Consider the following 9008-nt stretch of genomic DNA (forward strand, 5'->3'; position numbering starts at 1 on the left):
CAGACTTGTGACCAATAACTACATCTCCCAGTGTTAAAGGGCCATAACAGGCTGCCTGGGGCATATGTATGTGTCTCAAAGCCCAGTATTCTGTTACACCACCCCACTGCACATTTGCCTCCTTGCTTGAGTTTACTGTATTTTTCTGGAACCTGGTGCTGGAACTGCTAAGTCTTGTTGATCTGGATGATTTCCTTGTTCATGTGGATGATGATTCTTCTAAGCTGACTCAAGGTCTCCTGCTTACCATGGTACTATCTCATGCAGCTTTGGGCACAGCACTCACGTGACTAGCCATACTCTCTATCTTACTTTTGAGAGAAGGGTGAAGATTGTTTGATTGAACAGTGTGAATTGGGAGTGCTTTGTTCCAGGTGGGCCTTGAGTGGGCCTGACTGGTATAAAAAGGCAGTCAGCAGCAAACCAGCTGAGCGGCGAACAGCAGAGGCTAACAGAGGGAGTTTGCCTGGGAGTTCGCCTGCGGAGAGCCCACTGAGCCTTACATCTCGCGGGCTTCTGTGAGTTGCTGCAACAGCTGAGGAAGCTCTTAGAAGGAAGGTAATATGGAAGGTGAGCATTCAGTTGTTATAACCTGCACAGGTTGTGCCATGTTTGTCTTTCTTCCACAGGACAGAAGCGACTTTGTCTGTACAAAGTGCAAGCTGGTCTCCATATTGGAAGAGAAGGTTCGAGGTCTGGAGAAACAAGTATCGACCCTGCGTTGCATAAGAGAAAATGAAAATTTCCTGGACAGACATCAGGATATGCTTCTACGGGCACAATGTTCTGAAGAATCGGAGCAGGTTGTGCAGAGGGGACTGAGGGACGGTGTAGAAAATTGGCAGCATGTGACCTCCAGAAGAAGAAAGAGGAGCGTCCATGTACCAGCAATGGAGATACAGGTGAGCAACCATTTTCATGTTCTCTCCACAGGTACTAATGCGGAGAGTGGAGTTGATGATACATCTGAGGGAAGGGAGCAGAAGGAGACTCCACCGATTGGAAAGCATGAGATGCACTGTCCTAGGGATGGGGGTTCCACAACCACCGCTCCCAAGAGAAGGAGGAGGGTGGTGGTGGTCGGGGACTCCCTCTTCAGGGGGTCTGAGTCATCTATCTGCCGCCCCGACCGAGAAAACCGAGAGGTCTGCTGCTTGCCAGGAGCTAGGATTTACGATATGACGGAGAGACTGCCGAGACTCATCAAGCCCTCGGATTGCTACCCCTTCCTGCTTCTCCACGTGGGCACCAATGATACTGCCAAGAATGACCTTGAGCGGATCACTGCAGACTATGTGGCTCTGGGAAGAAGGATAAAGGAGTTTGAGGCACAAGTGGTGTTCTCATACATCCTCCCTGTGCAGGGAAAAGGCCTGGGTAGAGACCGTCGAATTGTGGAAGTCAACGAATGGCTACGCAGGTGGTGTCGGAGAGAAAGCTTTGGATTCTTCGACCATGGGATGGTGTTCCAAGAAGGAGGAGTGCTAGGCAGAGACGGGCTCCACCTAACGAAGAGAGGGAAGAACATCTTCGCAAGCAGGCTGGCTAACCTACTGAGGAGGGCTTTAAACTAGGTTCACCGGGGGAAGGAGACCAAAGCCCTGAGGTAAGTGGGGAAATGGGATACTGGGAGGAAGCACAAGCAGGAGAGTGCAAGAGGGAAGGACTTCTGTCTCAGACTGAGAAAGCGGGACAATCAGCGAGTTATCTAAAGTGCCTATACACAAATGCAAGAAGCCTGGGAAACAAGCAGGGAGAACTGGAAGTCCTGGCACAGTCAAGGAACTATGATGTCATTGGAATAACAGAGACTTGGTGGGATAACTCACATGACTGGAGATTGGACAAATGACCAGGGAAGAGTATAAAAATATTGCTCAGGAATGCAGGAGTGAAATCAGGAAGGCCAAATCACACTTGGAGTTGCAGCTAGCAAGAGATGTTAAGAGTAACAAGAAGGGTTTCTTCAGCTATGTTAGCAACAAGAAGAAAGTCAAGGAAAGTGTGGGCCCCTTACTGAATGAGGGAGGCAAACTAGTAACAGAGGATGTGGAAAAAGCTAATGTACTCAATGCTTTTTTTTGCCTCTGTCTTCATGAACAAGGTCAGCTCCCAGACTGCTGCACTGGGCAGCACAGTATGGGGAGAAGGTGACCAGCCCTCTGTGGAGAAAGAAGTGGTTCGGGACTATTTAGAAAAACTGGACGAGCACAAGTCCATGGGCCCGGATGCGCTGCATCCGAGGTTGCTAAAGGAGTTGGCGGATTTGATTGCAGAGCCATTGGCCATTATCTTTGAAAACTTATGGTGATCGGGGGAGGTCCCGGATGACTGGAAAAAGGCTAATGTAATGCCCATCTTTAAAAAAGGGAAGAAGGAGGATCCGGGGAACTACAGGCCAGTCAGCCTCACCTAAGTCCCTGGAAAAATCATGGAGCAGGTCCTCAAGGAATCAATTCTGAAGCACTTAGAGGAGAGGAAAGTGATCAGGAACAGTCAGCATGGATTCACCAAGGGCAAGTCATGCCTGACTAACCTAATTGCCTTCTATGAGGAGATAACTGGCTCTGTGGATGAGGGGAAAGCAGTGGATGTGTTATTCCTTGACTTTAGCAAAGCTTTTGATATGGTCTCCCACAGTATTCTTGCCGCCAAGTTAAAGAAGTATGGGCTGGATGAATGGACTATAAGGTGGATAGAAAGCTGGCTAGATCATCGGGCTCAACGGGTAGTGATCAACGGCTCGATGTCTAGTTGGCAGCCGATTTCAAGTGGAGTGCCCCAGGGGTCGGTACTGGGGCCGGTTTTGTTCAATATCTTCATTAATGATCTGGAGGATGGCGTAGACTGCACTCTCAGCAAGTTTGCAGATGACACTAAACTGGGAGGAGTGGTAGATACGCTGGAGGTTAGGGACAGCATACAGAGGGACCTAGACAAATTAGAGGATTGAGCCAAAAGAAACCTGATGAGGTTCAACAAGGACAAGTGCAGAGTCCTGCACTTAGGACGGAAGAATCCCATGCACTGTTACAGACTAGGGACCGAATGACTAGGAAGCAGTTCTGCAGAAAAGGACCTAGGGGTTACAGTGGACGAGAAGCTGGATATGAGTCAACAGTATGCCCTTGTTGCCAAGAAGGCTAACGGCATTCTGGGCTGTATAAGTAGGGGCATTGCCAGCAGATCGAGAAACGTGATCGTTCCCCTCTATTCGACATTGGTGAGGCCTCATCTGGAGTACTGTGTCCAGTTTTGGGCCCCACACTACAAGAAAGATGTGCAAAAATTGGAAAGCGTCCAGCGGAGGGCAACAAAACTGATTAGGGGGCTGGAGCACATGATTTATGAGGAGAGGCTGAGGGAACTGGGATTGTTTAGTCTGCAGAAGAGAAGAATGAGGGGGGATTTGATAGCTTCTTTCAACTACCTGAAAAGGGGTTCCAAAGAGGATGGATCTAGACTATTCTCAGTGGTATCTGATGACAGAACAAGGAGTAATGGTCTCAAGTTGCAGTTGGGGAGGTTTAGGTTAGATATTAGGAAAAACTTTTTCACTAGGAGGGTGGTGAAGCACTGGAATGGTTTACCTAGGGAGGTGGTGGAATCTCCTTCCTTAGAGGTTTTTAAGGTCAGGCTTGACAAAGCCCTGGCTGGGATGATTTAATTGGGAATTGGCCCTGCTTTGAGCAGGGGGTTGGACTACATGACCTCCTGAGGTCCCTTCCAACCCTGATATTCTATGATTCTAAGACTACACCATCCTTGGGGGGCAGACAGTAGGAGGCACTGCTTCCATCTGCTTCTTACTCCTTCTGCCTTCTCCAGACGAGCTGTCAGCAGTAATGAGCAGAATCTGATTAAAACAGAATGGGACTTCTGATAGCAAGAAGAGTGCACGACAGCCTAGTAAAAGGCCCCTCTCTTTCTCTCACATTTCTGATGCCTCCTCATCCTGCTCTGAGCTTCTTAATGCTGACAGGAAATACCAGGGAGCATGGCAGGATCTCCACCCCTTGGGAGAGATGCAGATAGCTCATTGGGGTGTGCAGTGGTGCTGGGAGGAGGGGGAAGGTTGAAGGGTTGGAAGGAGAGACATGAGAGGAAAATCCTAGCTAGAGAATGGAGAGAGCAAAACCCCAAACTCGAGAGATTTGAAGTCAGCTGACCTATTCCTGCTGCTGATGCATTTAATTTGTACTATGTCCCCTCAGGGGAGGTGGAAGATCATCACTGGAGGAATCTGTTTCTTCTGGTGGTCTGACAGGCCAACTCTTAGGCCTCACAGAATGCCCCACCTGTTTAATCCAAGCTTTATCCAGTGTAAGGAGGCTAGTGTCTTTTGCTGACAAGTTTTAAGTTCTCTTTGCGACATGAATTTTGTTGCATATTCCTAATTTATGTGGTTATGGGAATTATATTCTGTGACAGGATCAGACCAGATGGCTACGGGAGAGTGATCCTGCTAAAGGACCTCCCGCAGCCTAAGGGGAGGATCCACAAGGTCTGTGATCTCAATTAATTACGGGGCACAACTAAAGATATAACAGGGACAGGAGTGAGGTCACAGGGCTAAATGAGGGGAACCGTATGGGGACGCCGAGCAGAGAACCCTGGACAGTACCCACTGCTCCTCGAAGGTGTCAAGGTAGTCAGTGGATGCTGCCCAGAGGAATTCTGCCCAGATGTGTGAGCGGACGGAGGATTGGAAATAGGCCCCGCAGTCGCAGGAAACCCTGGCAACCAACCTCCTCTCTCTGGTCTTGTAGATGGCCATTTTGGCCAATGCTACGAGGAGGTTGAATCATAGAATATCAGGGTTGGAAGGGACCTCAGGAGATCATCTAGTCCAACCCCCTTGACAAGGAGGTCCCGTGACTTTGTGGGCCCACGGATAGGGAGTGCATAGATAAGGAGATGAGGGGGAAAATGCAGCCAAAAACGTAACAGGATATCTAAGAGGAGTCAGAATAGGGGCTGCAAGCTGGCGCACCCCAGATACGCGTGCGCCAGGGTCTCCCTCATGCCGCAGAAGGGCTTGGTGGCCTTTAGCAAGGTGTCGTCCGTGGCCGGGCAGGTGGAAGAGTCCAGGGGCTCCCCAGAAGTGAGAGCGGGAGCAGCTGTCATGGGAAGGGGGGGGCAGTGTAAAGTCACCCAGACTGAGGCCCGCTGGCAGAGGGTCGTCCTCTCCCTGGGTGACCGGGGTTCGACCCAGGGCCTTGATCTCCTCGAATGTGGAGGAGAAGTCACCCACCACCCCAGGGACTTCCCTGCTGGCACTCAGAGACACTTCCCTCAGAGGTTGCAGGGGCCAGAGGTGGCAAGGGGGCTGGAGGGGCTCCATCAGAGCCCCCTCAAGGGGGGAGGGACTCCAGAAGAGGGGCAGTGCTGCCCCCCCCCTTGCTGCCATGTCTTCCCCAGCTGGCTGTGGTGGATGGAACTCACTTGGGGGCAAGGCAGAAGGCTCAGCATCTATGGCCTCCTTCCTGGTCTTACGGGCGGCCTCTGCATCCTCCACATCAGATGGGAGGAGCTGAGCCCGAGCCTTCCGCTTGCCCCACTTACCCTGTACAAGGACCCAGCCCTACATGGTGTTATCTGTGGGCTGGCTAGCAAGGGTCGGGCCGGGGGGCAAAGGTGATGGCACGGGGACTCGGGGAGGTAGTGGTGGGGTGGCACAAGGGAGGGAAAACTCTTCCTGAGGCAGGCTCTCTCCCATGCCTGGCGGTACCCCCGCCACACCCTTCTCCACAGGCCCCACCAGACTGCATGCAGTGGAGGCGGCCCTCCCGCTCATCTCGGCACGCTGGGGGATGTACCCCCAGGGCCCGAGCGGAAGCAGTGGTGGACCGGGGGGTTGGGAGAGGGGCACCTGCAGAGCTGGTGGAGGGAGTAATGGGGAGGGATGCCGCGGCCGGTGGCGGGGCCGTGGCAGAGGGGGCAGCCCCTACCAAGGAGGGCTTAACCTTCTTGGCAGGGCCTTTGCCCTTCTTTTTCCCCTGACCCTTCCGGCTGGCTGGGGGCCCCCCCCGGGAATCAGATGGGGCAAGGGACGTGGCAGCAGTGGAGTCCACCCCTACACCCACCGCTGCCAGCGTCCCAGTGGAGGCGGTGGCAGGTGGTTTGGCAGTGGCAGCCGAGGTGGGGATCACAAGGGACGACGAGGGGGCAGATGGAGGAGTGGCAACAGGGTCTGCCTGAGGGGCCCGACCCACCTTGTCTCCTGCCATAATGAGCGGGGATGGAGGACAAACACAGGAGGGGGGTAGAGAAAGGGGGACAAGTCAACCACTCCTCCCTGCTCGCTTGCAGGCAGAGGAGCAGGGCGCCAAAATGGGAGGGGTGGACAGGGGGGCCTACAGAGGCAAGGATGGGGGTCAGTCACCCACACAAGATGGGATTCCGACTCCTCTAGCTGCACTAGGGGAGGGTGGTTATAATAGCATTGGGGGGCTGCAATGACATGGGTTCTACTGAAATAGGGGAGGGGCACAAGCACATGGGCGCACAGAGCAGGGGGCTAATCAGGGCTGGAGTATCGTGGTGGGGGAGGGGACAAACAGGCTGAAGGTAGGACAGGGCAACCAAGGGGCTAGCATCAGGGGCTGGGGCGGAGCAGATGAGCAAAGAAAATTGCAAGGGAAACGGGCGGGGCAGGCAAACAAACTGAAGCTGCTGAGGGGCTGGGGCAAAGAGCGGGAGCAAAAGGCTGCAAGGGCAGATGGCTCAGGTAATAAGGGCAAATGTGGTGGTCTGCTGTGGGGGGGGGCATGTGTGCTTGCAAAGTCTCTGTGCTGGCTGCTGTTACAGGCCCAAGTGGTGGAAACAGGGTGTGGCAAGCAGCTGAGTCCCAGAGGCAGGAGCTGAGGCAGATGGTAAGTGGCCAGTGGGGGTGGGGACACATGGATGGACCAGGGGGCAGGCTCCACGCCACAGCTACTACATCCCCACAGACACAGTCAAGACCCCCACCACAAGAGCACAGTTTGAAAGTTACTCAGTCCTTAGAAGGCCCCCTCCACAGTGGTCTGCAGAGTCCCTGCGTGCTTCCCCAGCAGCAGAAGATCCTCTTCTTTCTCCTCCTCGAGGCTCCAGCAGCTCCCAGGCAGCAAACGCAGCAGCAGTGGCTCCAGCAGGCAGTCCGGTGGCCAGGCAGGAGGGACCCTTCTCAGGTGGTGGTGACCACAGCAGCAACAATGGCTGGGGCAGGGGTCCCTCACTCCCCTCCTCTGGGGAGCAGGCTAGCAGGCCCCCCAAGAGGCTGCAGCAGGAGCAGCAGCAACCGGGGGGTCCACCAGTCAGCAACCAGGTAGCAGAGAAAAGGGTGTGTGTATGGTCTAGACAAGGGAGTAGGTGGAGCAGCAGCAGCGAAAGCCCAGGGTCTAGAAGCAGTAGCAGCAGCAGCAGCCCCCTACCTCCCTCCAGGCCAGAGGGCTACAGGAGAGTGATCGAAGGTAGAGACAGGAGCCCCAGCCTGTTTGGATCCTGGAAGTGGGTGGGCGGAAGCCCGTACACTGCTAAAAGATCTCTCCCAGCCTAAGGGGAAGATCCACGAAGTCTGTGATCTCAATTAATTACGGAGGACAACTAAAGATATAACAGGGACAGGAGTGAGATCACAGTGCTAAACAAAGAGAACCTGATGGGGACACTGAGCAGAGAACCCCGGACAGCACCCACTGCTCCTCAAAGGCGTCAAGGGAGCCAGCGGACGCCACCCAGAAGAACTCCACCCGGCTACGTGAGCGGACAGAGGCTCGGAAATAGGCCCCGCAGTTGCCGGAAACCCCAGCAGCCAACCTCCTCTTCTTGGTCTTGTAGATGGCCATTTTGGCCATTGCTAGGAGGAGGTTGACAAGGAGGTCCTGCGATTTTTGTGGGGCCATGGATAGGGAGTGCATAGATAAGGAGGTGAGGAAAAGTGCAGCCAGAAATGCAATAGGATATGTAAGAGGTGCTGCAATAGGGGCTGCAACCTGGCACACTCCATATACAAGTGTGCCAGGGTCTCCCTCATGCCGCAAAAGGGGCAGGTTTCCGGGATGGGGGTGAACCGCTCCAAAAACACACCTGAGCTCACGGCTCCGTGAAGGAGCCGCCAACTGATATCCCCGGCGGGCTTTGGGACCAGGGTGGAATATAGACTACCCCACCAGGGTTTCTCACCCTCCAGAGGTGGTAGGAGGTCCCGCCACTTCATGTCGGGATGGGATGCAAGGGTGAGGACGTGAAGTGTTTGGAGCACCTGCATGTACAGATGCATGCAGCTGGCTCACAGTGAAAGGGTGGGTTGGCCGGGTGGGTCCCTGGGTCAGGAGCCCAATGAAAAGGTCTGGAGTGCCTGGGGTGTAGGGTGGGCAGGGGGCGCCCTCCTGGAGGATGCGGTCGAGGTAGGCCCGAGCAGTGGGCGGTAAAGTGGCCCTCACCTCCTGAAGTACATGCTGGGGATTACGAGGGCTGGAGAGCCCCATGTGCTAAGTGAGCGCCAGGGGATCCAGCCATTCTCCCCGGTCGAAGTCCAGGTCTCCAAGTCTGGCGACTTCTGCCAGGACCAGTTTCTGTCGCACCAAGGGGGACTCGGTCACCTGCACACGGAGCTGGGGGTTGTGTAGCAGGGGTTCCGTGAGAAGATCCGCCCCCTCGGTGGCCGCCACGGACCTGGTCACCGAGACCAGTTTCCAGGTCCAGAGGAGATCCTGGTAGAAGACTGCAGCCCTGAGAGGTTTTGCGGAAGACCTCTCGGATGGAGATAAAGGAGCTGCCGGTCATATTGGAGCCCTTGGAAGTGGCGCAGGAAGGCATGCGCCAGTGCACTCCATGCTGGACTACCTGCACCATAAAGGAGCCTCTGCAGGGCCTGGAGGCAGAAGACGTGGACCTGAGTGCGCAGGCACTTCAAGCCATGTCCTCCCTCCTCCAGGGGCAGGTGGAGGACCCCTGCAGAGACCCAGTGCAGTCCTGGCCAAAAGAACTCCAGAACCAGCCTCTGGATATTAGCCAGGAAACCT

Source organism: Terrapene carolina, unplaced genomic scaffold, assembly GCF_002925995.2.
Source record: "Terrapene carolina triunguis isolate 2854851 unplaced genomic scaffold, T_m_triunguis-2.0 Scaffold125, whole genome shotgun sequence".
In the NCBI taxonomy this organism is placed as follows: Eukaryota; Metazoa; Chordata; order Testudines; family Emydidae; genus Terrapene; species Terrapene triunguis.